Genomic DNA, 15000 nt, shown 5'->3' with positions numbered 1-15000 from the left:
CTGCTTCAGACTGAGCTCCTCAGGTCTCTGGATCTTCTCTGGAGGACAGTGAGACTCAGTTTGTCTGTCTCCTCCTTCACTCCTGTATAAAGTCTAAGTCCAGGAGAAGTGAGGACACAGCAGAGCGTCCTCCACTGATCCTCTGAGGGAGTGGGGGGGTGATGAGCTTCTAACATGTGACACAAACATGAAGAAACACAAACAAATGTCTCTGGAGACAAAGTGCTGACACACACGTAGAAGACACAGACGAAGACGTGAAGACAGTTTGTAGTGATGAGAGCTGACGACGGTGTCAGGTGATGTCAACATGATCACATGATCACTTCCTGTCTGTCTGCTCCACCTCTCACCTGAAGACCGAGGAGGAGAACACTATCACACACTATCACACTAACACACACACTATCACAATAACACACACTATCACAATAACACACACACTATCACAATAACACACACTATCACACACTAACTCACACTATCACACACTAACACACACACTATCACACTAACACACACACTATCACAATAACACACACTATCACACACTAACTCACACTAACACACACTAACACACACACTATCACACTAACACACACACTATCACACTAACACACACACTATCACACTAACACACACACTATCACAATAACACACACTATCACACACTAACTCACACTAACACACACTATCACACACTAACACACACACTATCACACTAACACACACACTATCACAATAACACACACTATCACACACTAACTCACACTAACACACACTAACACACACTAACACACACTATCACACTAACACACACACTATCACAATAACACACACCATCACACACTATCACAATAACACACACTATCACACACTAACTCACACTAACACACACTATCACACACTAACACACACACTATCACACTAACACACACACTATCACAATAACACACACCATCACACACTATCACACTAACACACACACTACCACAATAACACACACTAACACACACTATCACACTAACACACACTCACACACACTAACACACACTAACACACACTATCACACTAACACACACACTAACACACACCTGTGTATTCGACACTTAAAAACCAACGATGATGTCACAGTTACCTTGAAGCCCTGTGATTGGCTGAATGATAAGTAGCAGGTGTTCGTGATCAAGTGTACTTCAGCTTTTATTTTGAAAAAACAGGAGTCCTTCACAATCATTTCAGCTGCTTTTAATTTGAAAGTACGAAACAGGACGTTTTCAAATTTGTGAACCAGTCTCTGTGTGTGTGTGTGTGTGTGTGTGTGTGTGTGTGTGTGTGTGTGTGTGTGTGTGTGTGTGTGTGTGTGTGTGTGTGTGTGTGTGTGTGTGTGTGTGTGTGAGAGAGAGAGAGAGTGTGAGTGTGTGAGTGTGAAGCAGCAGAGAATGAAATTAAAGTCTCTGGTCTGAGTCGCCACGCCCTGATAACGGTGGTGATGAAGCGAGGCTAATGACTGTGCTCGGTGGTCGGGGACGATGTTCAGGTTGTTGGTCAGTTGTTCCAGTCTTTTTACACACACACACACACACACACACACACACACACACACACTGGAATCACTGGTTTGAAGCGAGGCTGATGGTGAACAGTGCTCCACCTCTCGTTAAAATAAACGTTCAAAGTCAGAAGAGTTTCAGGAGGAAACATGAAAACAGAACAAATGTTTCCTCTGATAAGTTTTAATAAAGAAACAGATTCTGTGATTTTCAGTGGAATCGTCCTTTAAAGAGACGGAAACATAAGAACAAGAGAAACGTCTGTAATTATAGAAGTACTGTTAACTCAGCACACACACACACACACACACACTCACACACACACACACACACACAGACTCAGGAGGAAAAGGTAAAGTCCTGAATCAGCGACAGTCCTGAAACTGAACACAGGTCATCAGGGAGTGTGTGTGTGTGTGTGTGTGTGTGTGTGTGTGTGTGTGTGTGTTACAATGTGTGTTACAATGTGTGTGTTCAGGTGCAGTCAGCTCTTTGTTCTGTCTCGTCAGGATTTTAATGAAGCTCACAGATTAAACACACAGTGAAGTCAGGTGTGTGTGTGTGTGTGTCTGTGTGTGTGTGTGTGTGTGTGTGTGTCATCAGTGAGTTAATTATGTTTCCTCAAACCTCAGAGACTTCCTTCTTTTCTTTCCTTCTTTTCTTTCCTTCTTTTCTTTCCTTCTTTTCTTTCCTTCTTTTCTTTCCTTCTCTCCTCAATTTCCATCAATTCAGGTTTTCAGTTGAAATGTTTTTTCTTCTGAAAAGTTGTGTGTGTGTGTGTGTCTCTGTGTGTGTGTGTGTGTGTGTGTGTGTGTGTGTGTGTGTCTCTGTGTGTGTGTGTGTGTGTGAGTGAGTGTGTGTGTGTGTGGTGGTGATCATATGACTTTCTGTTCTCAGGCAGCTTCCTAAGCCAATTTAGACTTTTAGCTGCTAAACACACACACACACACACACACACACACAGACACACACACACACACACACACACACACACACACACACACACACACACACACACACAGTCACCTTTACCAGTGTCAGTATTCTCAGCACCTTGTGGTTACTCATACTGGTTTTTCTATCATAATGAGGACATGACCCTTTAAACCTGGTCCCCACAAAAATAGAATCATTTTTAAAATCAAAGTAGAACGTCCGTATGTCCGAATGATTTTTATATTCATGTTGTGTTCATTGGAATCCATATGTTTATATAAACATCAGTTTTGCTGATGTTGAGATGGAGGTTGTTGTCCTGGCACCAAGGTGTCAGGGCTCTGACCTCCTCTCTGACGGCGTCTCATCGTCGCCGGTGATCAGGACGGTTGTGTCATCAGCAAATGTAATGATGGTGTTGCAGCTGTGGGCGGGGTTAGCAGTCATGTGTGAACAGGGAGTACAGGAGAGAGCTCCAGGGGCACGATGGTATTGAACGCTGAACTGTAGTCAATGAACAGCATTCTGACATATGTCCCTCTGGTCCAGGTGGGGGGGCAGTATGAAGGGTTGTCCCTGGACTGTCTCTTGGCGCTGCTGTTAGCAGTCCAGACAGCGTACCTGGACTTCTGTGCTTAAAGTTTAGCATGGACGTCACCATTAATCCAGGGCTTCTGATTTGTGAATGTCCGTACAGTGATCCTCGGTACGACGTCATCGATACATTTGCTGATGTAGCAGATGATGTGTATGTGTTGATGACTCCGTAGTGCTGAAGCAGTCCTGTAGAGCCGAGTCTGATTGGTCGGACCACCGCTGAATGGTCCGAGTCACCGGTCTGTCAGGTTTGAGTTTCTGCCTATAGGAAGGCAGCAGCAGAACTGAGACGTGATCTGATTTGCCGAATGAGGGGTGAGGGGGGGGCCTTATCTACATCCCGGAAGGGAGTGTGAACACGGCTGAGTGTGTTTCCGCCACACGTAGGACACCTGATGTGTTGATGGTATCTCGGCAGGACTTTCCTCAGCTTGGTGTTGTTGAAATCGCCGGCCACTATAAATGCAGCCTCCGGCCGTGAGGTCTCTGTCCTGTCGATGACCGCATGCAGCTCGTGCAGCGCCTGATTAGTGTCGGCATGTGGTGGAACGCACACGGCTGCTATGACGACCGATGTAAACTCCCTCGGGAGGTAATAAGGTCGGCATCTGATCATGAGGGGCTCCAGGAGAACAGCCCGAAGAAATGATCTCCACATCTGAGCACCACAGGTCGTTCACCATGCAGCAGACACCTCCTCCCTCCCTCTTCCCAGTTTATTGTCCGGTCCTGGATGAATGGAGACCCCATCGGGAACAATGGCGGAGTCCGGGATCGAGGGGCCGAGCCAAGTCTCCATGAAAACCATAACGTTACAAAACGTAATGTCCTGTTGAAAAACCATCCTGCTCCGAAGTTCGTCCAGCTTATTATCCAGAGACTGAACATCAGCCAGAAGAATACTCGGTAGTGGAAGCCGGTTCTCACATTTCCTAACCGGACTAGAACGCCGGCCCACGTCCCTCGTTTCCCGCTTCGCCTCCGTGCTCCAGGTACAACAGGTAAACGCCGCCATCGCCATTCCCCTTTGTTTGCTGGTGGCCGCAGAAAAACACGACCTGATGTGCAGAAGTTGTTCTCTATCACATGGAATGATAGACCACGCTTGGTCAGTGCAGAACAAATAAGAAAAACAAAGAGCGAAGCTGTGAGGGAGCTTGAGACACGGCAGCCATCCTCGGCACCGTCCAGTCAGAATCTGAATATATGTATTTTAATATATTTATATGAATGATATGTATTTCTTTATATATTTGTGTAAATTTAAATATACATATGTAATATAAATATAAGTGTGTTAATAATTTAAATTCAGATTATGGATCTTTATATATTGAATATAAATCTTTATATTAATACATCTCTCTGTATTAAATCTAATCTCTTGGACCTGGCTCTTCATCTGTGTTGTTTTGGTTTCAACGGAAATATTTTCTGCTTCTACACTTTAATGTGAATATTTTGTGACGTGACGAGACCTTGACATGTGTCTGGATCTCTGACCTCTTCTTCTTCTTCTTCTTCTCTCTCTCCATCTTCGACCTTATTTATGTCGCAGAAACAAAACCATGAATAAAACATGCAGCTAATCTGCTGCTGAATTTACTCTCTGCGTTTGTGATTCCGGCGCTCGTTCTTCACGCTCACCTCCCGCCGGCACGCTCATGCTTCATGTTTGTATTTCAGTAATTTAAAAAATGCATAAATCTTTGTTGCTTTAATCTCCAACAAATCCACATCAGAGCGTAGAATTATCTGCAGCAGCAGAAGGAGGAAAGTTCCAGGACTTCCTCTGTGTTTGTGGTCGGTCCTGGTTGGATTAACGCCGCTGGAGAAAAGATCCCCGGCGGGCTGAGACGCTGCGATCGGCCCCGGTGGCCTCTGGGATTAACGCGTTGCCTTCAGACACTGCGCCTGCAAACCCAGCGGGGATTAAAGAGGCCGGATTAAGATCCCTTTGTTTAACCTGTGAGATGAGATGAAACTGGAGGAGGATTGTGTTTGTGAGAGCTGAGATGCACATCTACTTACCACACACACACACACACACACACACACACACACACACACACACATAAAATCAATCCTGTTAACAAAATCAAATCTGAACTCACTGAAAATCTCTTTTTTTTAATTTTTGTTTCACTAATTTTTCAAACAAACTTTAGAGCAGGTCACGTTCACCACTCACGCAACAGATGTGAACAACACACATCATACAACACATGTCATACAACACACAACGTAGACCGCACATCGTACAACAGACGTAACAATCGGATGTCTCACATCGCGTCCTGCAGTGACAAGGATGAACATGTGACGTTTCTCCTCTGCTGCTCGGTCCCGTGAAACGGGTGATTTGTTGTCATTCACGATTAAAACAGCTTCTATGTACGAAGTCGAACAAACAGTCGTATCTTTGTTTGTATCTTTGTTACTTTGTCGTCTACGATGTAGAACACAACCTTCTCCACTCAGCTTCACCTGCTTCTTCCCCATGTTAGTAGCAAAACAACATAACGTTGCTGAATTGTAGTTCTAGTGAGCGTCCTCTGCTGGATCACTTAAATACTTTATTTCCTTCATACTTCAAATTTGAATTTGAAATAAAAAAGTTTCTCACATGAAGGTGTCATGTGACCATCGTCACGGTAACCGTGTGTCTCCCTGACAGCGCGTGGTTTGTTGATCAAAGTGAGACGTTGATGTTCAGATTAACCAAATTATTTCTGCGACATTAGCAAGAGACTGTGTGTGTGTGTGTGTGTGTGTGTCTTTAATCCCTGTCCAGAGATATCAGTGTGATTAGTGTTGTGGCCCAAATCTCAGATCATATTCATAGGATTATTCCTTGAAGATGTGTGTGTGTGTAATGAGACAGGGATTAGTGTGTGTGTGTGTGTGTGTGTGTGTGTGTGTGTGTGTGTGTGTGTGTGTGTGTAATCAGTACTATCTGCCTGATCAACAAATTTAAAACACTTGTTTAACATACAAACATGATGGATTTATATACCTGTGAGGATCCTGATGTGTGTCACTGTGTTTCTACCTGTCTGTCTGTTTCTACCTGTCTGTCTGTTTCTACCTGTCTGTCTGTTTCTACCTGTCTGTCTGTTTCTACCTGTCTGTCTGTTCTGTCTGTTTCTACCTGTCTGTCTGTTTCTACCTGTCTGTCTGTTTCTACCTGTCTGTCTGTTCTGTCTGCTTCTACCTGTCTGTCTGTTTCTACCTGTCTGTCTGTTTCTACCTGTCTGTCTGTTTCTACCTGTCTGTCTGCTCAGCCTAATGAAAAATGTCAAATTGTTATTATTATATATTCCCTTCTTTTATCTTTATAAGAATCTGAAAACACACACACACACACACACACACACACACACACACACACAAAGCTGCGTATGAATATTTACTGTAGTAATTTAGGTTAAATAGCAGCTTCTGGGCCTGAAGTCCCTGAAGGTTTTAATGACTGTGTGTGTGTGTGTGTGTTTAAATATTCATTGTGTCTCGAGCTCTCTGCTGCTGAGCTGTGCTGGATTCAGAAGTTCACAGTTCTTAGGTGTTTTACTAAAACATGGACCAATCAGAGTCCAGCTCTCCCACTTTACTGCTGCTTTCTTCGGAACTGGTCCAAGTCCAGTTAGTCCAGTTACAGCAGTTGGTCTCGGAGAGTTGGTCCAAGATATTTAGTCCGGTGGGTCTAAAATGAAGCATCATGATCTGTGGGTTCAGTAGAACCAGGTTCCACAGAGAAGAGCCTTTGTTTCTGTAGACAACATGTTGAGGTTCTTCAGAGGTTCCCCTCAGAGAGTGTGTGCTGTGATTGGGTTCTAAGATGTGTAAAGATGTAAAGTCTTATATAGATTAAAGTTTGAATGTTTCTTTATCTATAACAAAGCTCAGTGACGCTGCTGCCTTCACTGACGTCTGTAAAGTGCAGCGCTGCTGGCAGCTGAGCGCGCTCAGTGTGTGACGCCCTCCTGTTCTCTGAGACGTCTTTGTACTGAGGACGACTTTCTGGGTCACTGTGTGTGTGCTAATGTGTGAGTGTCCTCGAGCGGCTGCAGACTCTTAATATGCCACAAGACCCTGATTAATGATTGGATGAATGTGTGTCAGATCGTAACCGCGGGAAACCAAGAATCACCTGTGGGACTGGTCGAGGTTAAGAGAGGTTAAAGACACACATAGAGAGAGAGAGAGAGAGAGTCAGTTATTCAAGCTGATCATTTCTGATCGTCCACAATTAAAACCTGATTGTACATCGTGTCCCATGAAGACAACAACAAAACGTGATCAGTGACTGACACCAGACTGAATGCAAATGACGTCATCACCTACAGAGTGAGGACGTTGAGGCCGGTCCTCACTTGTTCAGTGGACTGATGACGTCATCACCTACAGAGTGAGGACGTTGAGGCCGGTCCTCACTTGTTCAGTGGACTGATTGAGGGTTAGAATCACGTTAAGGTCAGAGTTAGTCATTTAGTTGTGCTGGTAAAAGTCAGGTTAAGGGGCGCGGGAGTGTATTACGTCAATCACTCAGAGAGTGTGAGAGAGTGTGTATGTGTGTGTCTCTGCAGGGGGGGTCCTGAGTGCCCCCCCCAGGCGTGTCTCCAAGCAGAGTTGCATTAGTGGTCGAGCGCCATAAGGAAGCTGCAGGCTGAAGAGACGAGCAGTGCAGAAAACAGAAAGTGGTTTTAGTCCGTTTCGCTTTTTGAGTAAATTACTTCAATTTATTTTAATTCATCTCATCATTTTGTCTCATTTGTTGAAAATGTTATATATTATATTTTCTCAATTTAACAAACGTTCTGCTTTCATGTCATTTTTCTTCCATTTGTCTCTAATGTGAAACAGCCGTCGTTCTCTCCGGGTCACATGACTCTGTGAAGTACAGGTGAACGCACTGATTTCTTCTTCTTCATTCTGCCGTGACTCTTAGCAACAACGTGCAGCAGCCATTTGTTTTTGTATCGTCCAGAATGCAACAGGACAGCGAGGAGAGAAAGAGCGTCAGCTCACAAACACACACAGACACACACATGAACACACACAAACACACACATGAACACACACATAGACAAACACTTGAACACACACATGAACACACACAAACACACACATGAACACACACAAACACACACATGAACACACACATGAACACACAATGGTGTAAATGTCATCGATGACACCTTGAGCTGATGAGGGGTTCATCATCCCACACACACACACAAACACACACGCATACACACACACACACACACGCATACACACACACACACAAACACACACACACACACACACACACACACACACACACACAGACGTAGATTCACTGAAGGTCATGTCTCAGCTCCAGCGGGGGGGGGCAGTCTGGCAGAGGATGAAAAGGTTTACTACCCCAGGATGCACAACACAACACTATAGAACACTACATTCAGTAACACACACATGAACACACAGTGTGTGTGTTCATGTGTGTGTTTGTGTGTGTTTGTGAACTGACGCTCTTTCTCTCCTCGCTGTCCTGTTGCATTCTGGACGATACAAAAACAAATGGCTGCTGCACGTTGTTGCTAAGAGTCACGGTTATTTCTGCACCGACGTAAACACAAGTTCAATCAGCATCAGAACATCGCACCAGAAGAAAAGCTGCAGCGTCTCGACCCGAGATAAGAATGAAGAAGAAGAATGTGTCATGTGACCTGGAGACAAATGGAGGAAGAATGACATGAAAGCAGTTCATCAGCTGCTTTTGATGATCAGTCCTCTCAGTGATCTGGGGTCAGTTTATCAGAAGAGACGTCTTCAGACCTTCAGCCCCGAACATTCTCCAATCCCACAATCCCCCTGTGATCCTGCTGTCGGTGTCAGAGGGAGGGAGACAGAGAGCGCTATAAAACGAGCAGATTAAGAAGAACAGATCTTCTTTCTCTTTCTTTGATTACCTCTTATCTGGAACACTGAGTCTAATCCGGCATGACTCTGGGTTTATGATCCGCTTTAATCTCTGACCTGCTCAGTTTACACAGAGCGTCTGTTGACTCTGGATTGTTCTGCTTTCAATCAAAATTCAACTCATTTAAATATTGTTTGTCTGGAATATGATGCTCCAGGTTCATGTCGATGATCTGCCGCTCTCACACATGTTCCTGATGTGTTCCTCACATGTTCCTGACGTGTTCCTCACATGTTCTGTAAGTGAGAACAAATGTCTGAGTCGGTGTTTCTGGACATTTTCTGGATCTTCTCCTGGAGCCTTCTGGTAAAATGTCAGAGTGAGTCCATGAGAGAAAACATCTGGAAAACATCTGGAACCTTCCCAGATTTATACGTCATGTCACGCCTCCTGCTGCTCTACACAATGTCCCCCACATGTCCCTGTTGTTGTGTCCTGAAAGTCTAGAACCAACTGAAGACCTAACAGAGCGGCTTGATGCTAGAACCTCAAGAACCTTCTCCCACATCTCCCTGAGTTCCTGTCGAACCAACAAACATCAACAGCATTCCCCCTCTGATGAACATTATCATGTCCTTCATGTGGACGGAGCCTGAAACAGAACGTAAAGACAGTGACAGCTGTTGTCCTCTGGGTGATGAGTTGACAGTTTGACTGACGAGGACAGACAGTGGGCACAGGGAAACACTCACGCCTCCGCCGGCATCAACACTCACATGACAACACACCATAGCCCTTTTCAGACATGACCTCTGGGTAAAATCCGGAGTTTACTCAGAGATTTCGTTTCACACTGAGAAGACAGAGGAAGTGCAGAGAGGCTGAAGCAGCTCCTCATGACTGAGGAACATCCTGCAGGTCTCCATGTTGTTCAGGTGTTTGATCCTTCACCACTGGGCCGACTGATTGACACGAGATGAGGTAATGGAGCCTGATGGCCTGTAGGGGGTCTCTGTGTGATCGGAACAGGACTTCACGAGCTCCATGTTCATTTGGACGTGGATCCATTCGCTCTGTAATGATCTTTGTCCAGGTGGCGTTTCGGGGCGGTACCTGGTCACTGTGTCGACTGTGTCGTGTTCCAAGTGACGTGAGGTCCCATCAGAACTTTAGATGATGTCAGGCCCTCAGCAGATGTTTCTGACGTTCGAGTCCTGCCCCCCTCCTCGCCACGAGGAGTTACAGCCCAGAGGAGGGGGGGGGGGGGGGGTAATCTGTGTGTATGTTACAGGGTAATTATTAATAATTAGCATATTATTCTAATACCATCATATAGACAGCCTGAAATACAACACACACACACACACACACACACACACACACACAGCCACAGGCTCTGGACTGACTGCTGCATTATTCATGTTTGGCCTGAGGCAAGTTAGCTTGCTGTGCTAACGCTAATGCTGTTAGCGCCCAGTTAGTGTTCCTGCTGGAGATCACAGTTTTTACACACACACACACACACACACACACACACACACACACACACACACACACACACTTCTATTTTTGAAAGGAGCTTTGAAACATGTGAGGACCTGAAAGAATGTCCCCATTATGATAGAAAGAGCTGGACACACACACACACACACACAGAGACATGACTGAGCAGTGAGGTCATCTCTCCACATCTGTCCTCATCTGTCTCTGTCCACATCTGTCCTCATCTGTCTCTCTCCACATATGTCCTCATCTGTCTCTCTCCACATATGTCCTCATCTGTCTCTCTCCACATATGTCCTCATCTGTCTCTCTCCACATATGTCCTCATCTGTCTCTGTCCACATCTGTCTCTCTCCACATTTGTCCTCATCTGTCTCTCTCCACATATGTCCTCATCTGTCTCTGTCCACATTTGTCCTCATCTGTCTCTGTCCACATATGTCCTCATCTGTCTCTGTCCACATCTGTCTCTCTCCACATATGTCCTCATCTGTCTCTGTCCACATCTGTCTCTCTCCACATTTGTCCTCATCTGTCTCTCTCCACATATGTCCTCATCTGTCTCTGTCCACATCTGTCTCTGTCCACATCTGTCTACCTCTGTCCTCATCTGTCCACATCTGTCCTCATCCGTCTCTCTCCTCATCTGTCCACATATATCCTCATCTGTCTCCGTCCTCATCTGTCTCCGTCCTCATCTGTCCACATATGTCCTCATCTGTCTCTGTCCTCATCTGTCTCCGTCCACATATGTCCTCATCTGTCTCTGTCCTCATCTGTCTCTGTCCTCATCTGTCCTCATCTGTCTCTGTCCTCATCTGTCTCTGTCCTCATCTGTCCTCATCTGTCTCCGTCCTCATCTGTCTCTGTCCTCATCTGTCTCCGTCCTCATCTGTCCTCATCTGTCTGTGTGGACGTCCTCAGAGGTCAAGGTCTCAGTGACCTCAGGTGTGTCAGGACGTCCGTCTGGTACAAGTCACTGACGACTGATCAGATTTTAATGGTCAAACTAATTCTTCAATGTGATTCTGAAGACGAGTGAATGCATCATGTGATCAGTGGTTAAAGGTCAAAGGTCACAGTGACCTTATGTGAAAAAACTATATGGAAATATTCACATCTCACTTTTTCTAGATCACTTCCTGTTTCTACCGCACTCGTCCCTCCGTCTCTATCGCTCCCAACTCATTTCCTTCTTTTCCTCCATCACTTCTTCCTTCCACCCTCGTCCTTTATTGTTTCAGGCTCCATTGTTCCTCTTTATTTCCTCTCTCTGCCTCATGGTTTCCTTCCTGTCCATCTGGATCTGTGTGTGTGTGTGTGTGTCTCACCAGCTAAATGCCACCACTGCTGTCTGTCATAGTGTGTGTGTCCACTGTCACTTTCAATCATTCTCTCTCTCTCTCACACACACACACACACACACACACAGCCCCAGGTGCTGCTGGGAGCTGCACATGTCACCACCCCCTGCCTGTCCTGTCTCGTCCAATCATCTCTCAGGTTTTGCTTTGGCAGGGTGTTAGCATCACCGCATGCTAACGGCTAACTGTGAGGCTAAACACACACACAGAGCTGATAATAACACACACATTAGTGTAGCCTGGTTACACTCTGCTAATTGCTGTGTGTGTTGGGGGGGGCATTATCTTGCACTTGATCTGGGTCAGTGTGTGTGCGTGTGTGTGTGTGTGTGTGTGTGTACAGAGTGAGGACATGTTGGGCGGTCCTCGCTCCCTCACCCAGTTTTAATGAGCTGTTAAGGAATCCAGTTAAGGTGTTCCGGTAGGTTGAGGTGAGGGGCTGGGCAATTATGCCAAGGAGTGTCCTCACTAAGAGACACGATGGAGACGTGTGTTTGTGATGGACACACGAAGACAGGAAGGAAAACTTTGTTTCCTGAAGACTGACACACAATCTCTGCCGCACAATGAAAATAAAAACACTTAAAGTGTGAAATCTTTACTTCATGTCATTTAATATCTTGGTTCATTCACTAGTGTCTTTGTTTGTCACATGTTGTTATCAACATGCTACTTGCCAATCATTACGTTGTTATTTCATAAATATGTTGATAAAATGATCCCGTCATGATGATGATCTCAGTTGTGTTACGTTTGTTTGTGTCTCATTAGAACCTGAATGTTCTGATGAAGAACCGAGGATGACATTAAATCACAGACAGTTCTCTAATGTTCTCTGATCTTTGATCGGTTCTAAACTCATCCAGTTTCTTGTCTTTCTCTGACATTCTTTATTCGGGTGGATGTTCCGTGTTGTCGGGTGGATGTTCCGTGTTGTCGGGTGGACTTCTCTGTCCTGTGGTTTTGTGTGCAGCTCTGGTTCTTTGGTGGACACGTGTGTGGAACATGACTCAGTGGCGTGTTTAACATTCAGCTGCTCTCTCGTTGTTGGGTCGTCCTGAACAACACAGGCTCTGTGTGAGGAGGAGAACCGACCTTCTTCTCTCACACTGCACTAGAATCAACATGCGTGTTATTTTCATCATGTTTGTTTCATGTGTGTGTTTCAGTTTGAACCAGACGATGAAACTGATCAATAATTGTTTCAACAACAAATCGCTGCAGCTCATCACGTCGATGACCTCAGTGACGTCTCAGCTGTTGGTTGCTCCTGAGCGTGTTCACACACACACATGAACAGTTAACACAGTTACAGAGTGTGTGTGTGTGTGTGTGTGTGTGTGTGCGTGCTGAGAGTGAGCGAATGTAACATGAAGTGAGAGCGGTCGGGCGGGCTGAGAGTGAGCAGAGGAAACCACAGTCGTTCTCCTGATCAGGACCAGATGGTTTCATTCAGCCGCACATACTTCAGAGAGAGAGAGGGCGAGAGAGCATCACACACACTGGCAGAGAGAGAGAGAGATAGTGGGGGAGGGGGCATGAAAAGAGAGGAAGAGTTTTTAAAAGAAGATGAGTGCAGCTCCATCTAGTGTGTGTGTGTGTGTGTGTGTGTGTGTCTGTGTGTCTGTGTGAGTGTGTGTGTCTGTGTGTGTGAGACGTGTGGTGTCACGCCTCAGAAGACATAACCAACCTCTGATTGGTCCGTTCAGGTATTCACATCATACATGTTACTGTGTGTGTGTGTGTGTGTGTGTGTGAGAGAGATGAGAATGTTGTGTTGATGTAAAGAGCAGAGGAGAAGACTTGTACTTATTGATCAGATGACTCGAGAATAAAGAGGGCAGCGATCAATAACTGCACATTATGATTAATTACTACTGACACACACACATACACACACACACACACACACACACACACACACACACTGCAGTTTATAGTGTGTGTGTGTGTCCTTAGGGTGTGTATTGTGTTCACTGTCATCACTCTGCCAACACACACACACAAAGAGTGTATGGTATGTGACAGAATGACATCTGTGTGTGTGTGAGTCTTTCATTTCCTGTCGAGGGGCGAGTCCAGACGAAGCCCCGACAACAATCTGGCCTCTGAAACACACACACACACACACACACACACACACACAGTTTTCCTCTGACTGAACAGACGTCATGTTTATGTAGTAGAACTACAGTGTGTACAGCTAGACTTAATATTATTAACTGTAGAAGTAGTTACAATAGTATTATAGGTAGTTGGTAGCAATATTTTAGTTCGTCATTATGTACTAGCAGCATCAGTACTCCACAGTACTACAGTACTCCACAGTACTACAGTACTCCACAGTACTACAGTACTCCACAGTACTACAGTACTCCACACTAGTTCAGATGCACCAAGTGAACGTCCTCCTGCTTCAAACATTTTATCGTAGGAGGTGAAGATGCAGCTGCTTTCTCTTCTTCTTCTTCTATGGTTTGATGTGTCTCTACTTCCTGTGATTGGTCCAAAATTGGTCCAAAAGTCTAAAACTGTCCAACAAAGTGTTTTCACTGTGAACCAACAGAACCAGGTTCAGTTTGATCCAGAACCAGAACTCCTCTTCTGGTCTGAGGAACGTTCACACCTGAAGTTCAGGTCCGGACTGAACTGAAGAGTCAGAAGCTCTGAAGGTGTGAAGGAGTCCTGAGACAGCGCCTCCTGTTGGTCCTGTCTCCTCTTGTGTCAGTCCAGTCGTAGTTTTGAAAACAACATGATGAATAAAGTTACACACTTCAGTCTGTCGGGCGATCAAGAGGCTGAGATTGGTTTCTGTGTGTTCTGTCCTCAGGGAGAGAGAGAGACAAACGTGTGTGTGTGTGTGTGTGTGTGTGTGTGTGTGTGTGTGTGTGTGTGTTGAGTTTGTTATATAGATGCAAATTCATAGAAGCAGATTAAACAGATTGTGTCTCGTATCTGTTGATGAGTTAACACTGCCCAGCGGGACGAGTGTGTGTGTGAGAGAGAGAGTTTAATTTGCCTTCTGTTACAAAGAAACAAAATGAGCCTTCCAGCTATTTAATGTCAACACTTTCAGATGACAGCTACACACACAGACACACACACAGACACACACACAGACACACACACACACACACACACA

The 15000-nt window shown here is 45.3% G+C and overlaps 1 protein-coding gene across 7 annotated transcripts in view; it reads left to right on the top strand.

The window, feature by feature from the left end:
- The window catches only part of LOC109644486 (receptor-type tyrosine-protein phosphatase mu-like), a 76341-nt gene that overhangs the window by 1374 nt on the left and 59967 nt on the right, over positions 1-15000 (top strand). The gene's annotated exons all lie outside the window — the stretch shown is intronic.

Source organism: Paralichthys olivaceus, chromosome 17 (assembly GCF_024713975.1).
Source record: "Paralichthys olivaceus isolate ysfri-2021 chromosome 17, ASM2471397v2, whole genome shotgun sequence".
Taxonomy (NCBI): domain Eukaryota; kingdom Metazoa; phylum Chordata; class Actinopteri; order Pleuronectiformes; family Paralichthyidae; genus Paralichthys; species Paralichthys olivaceus.
Note: the sequence above shows the minus strand (reverse complement) of the source record. Positions and strands in the feature narration are given on the sequence as shown.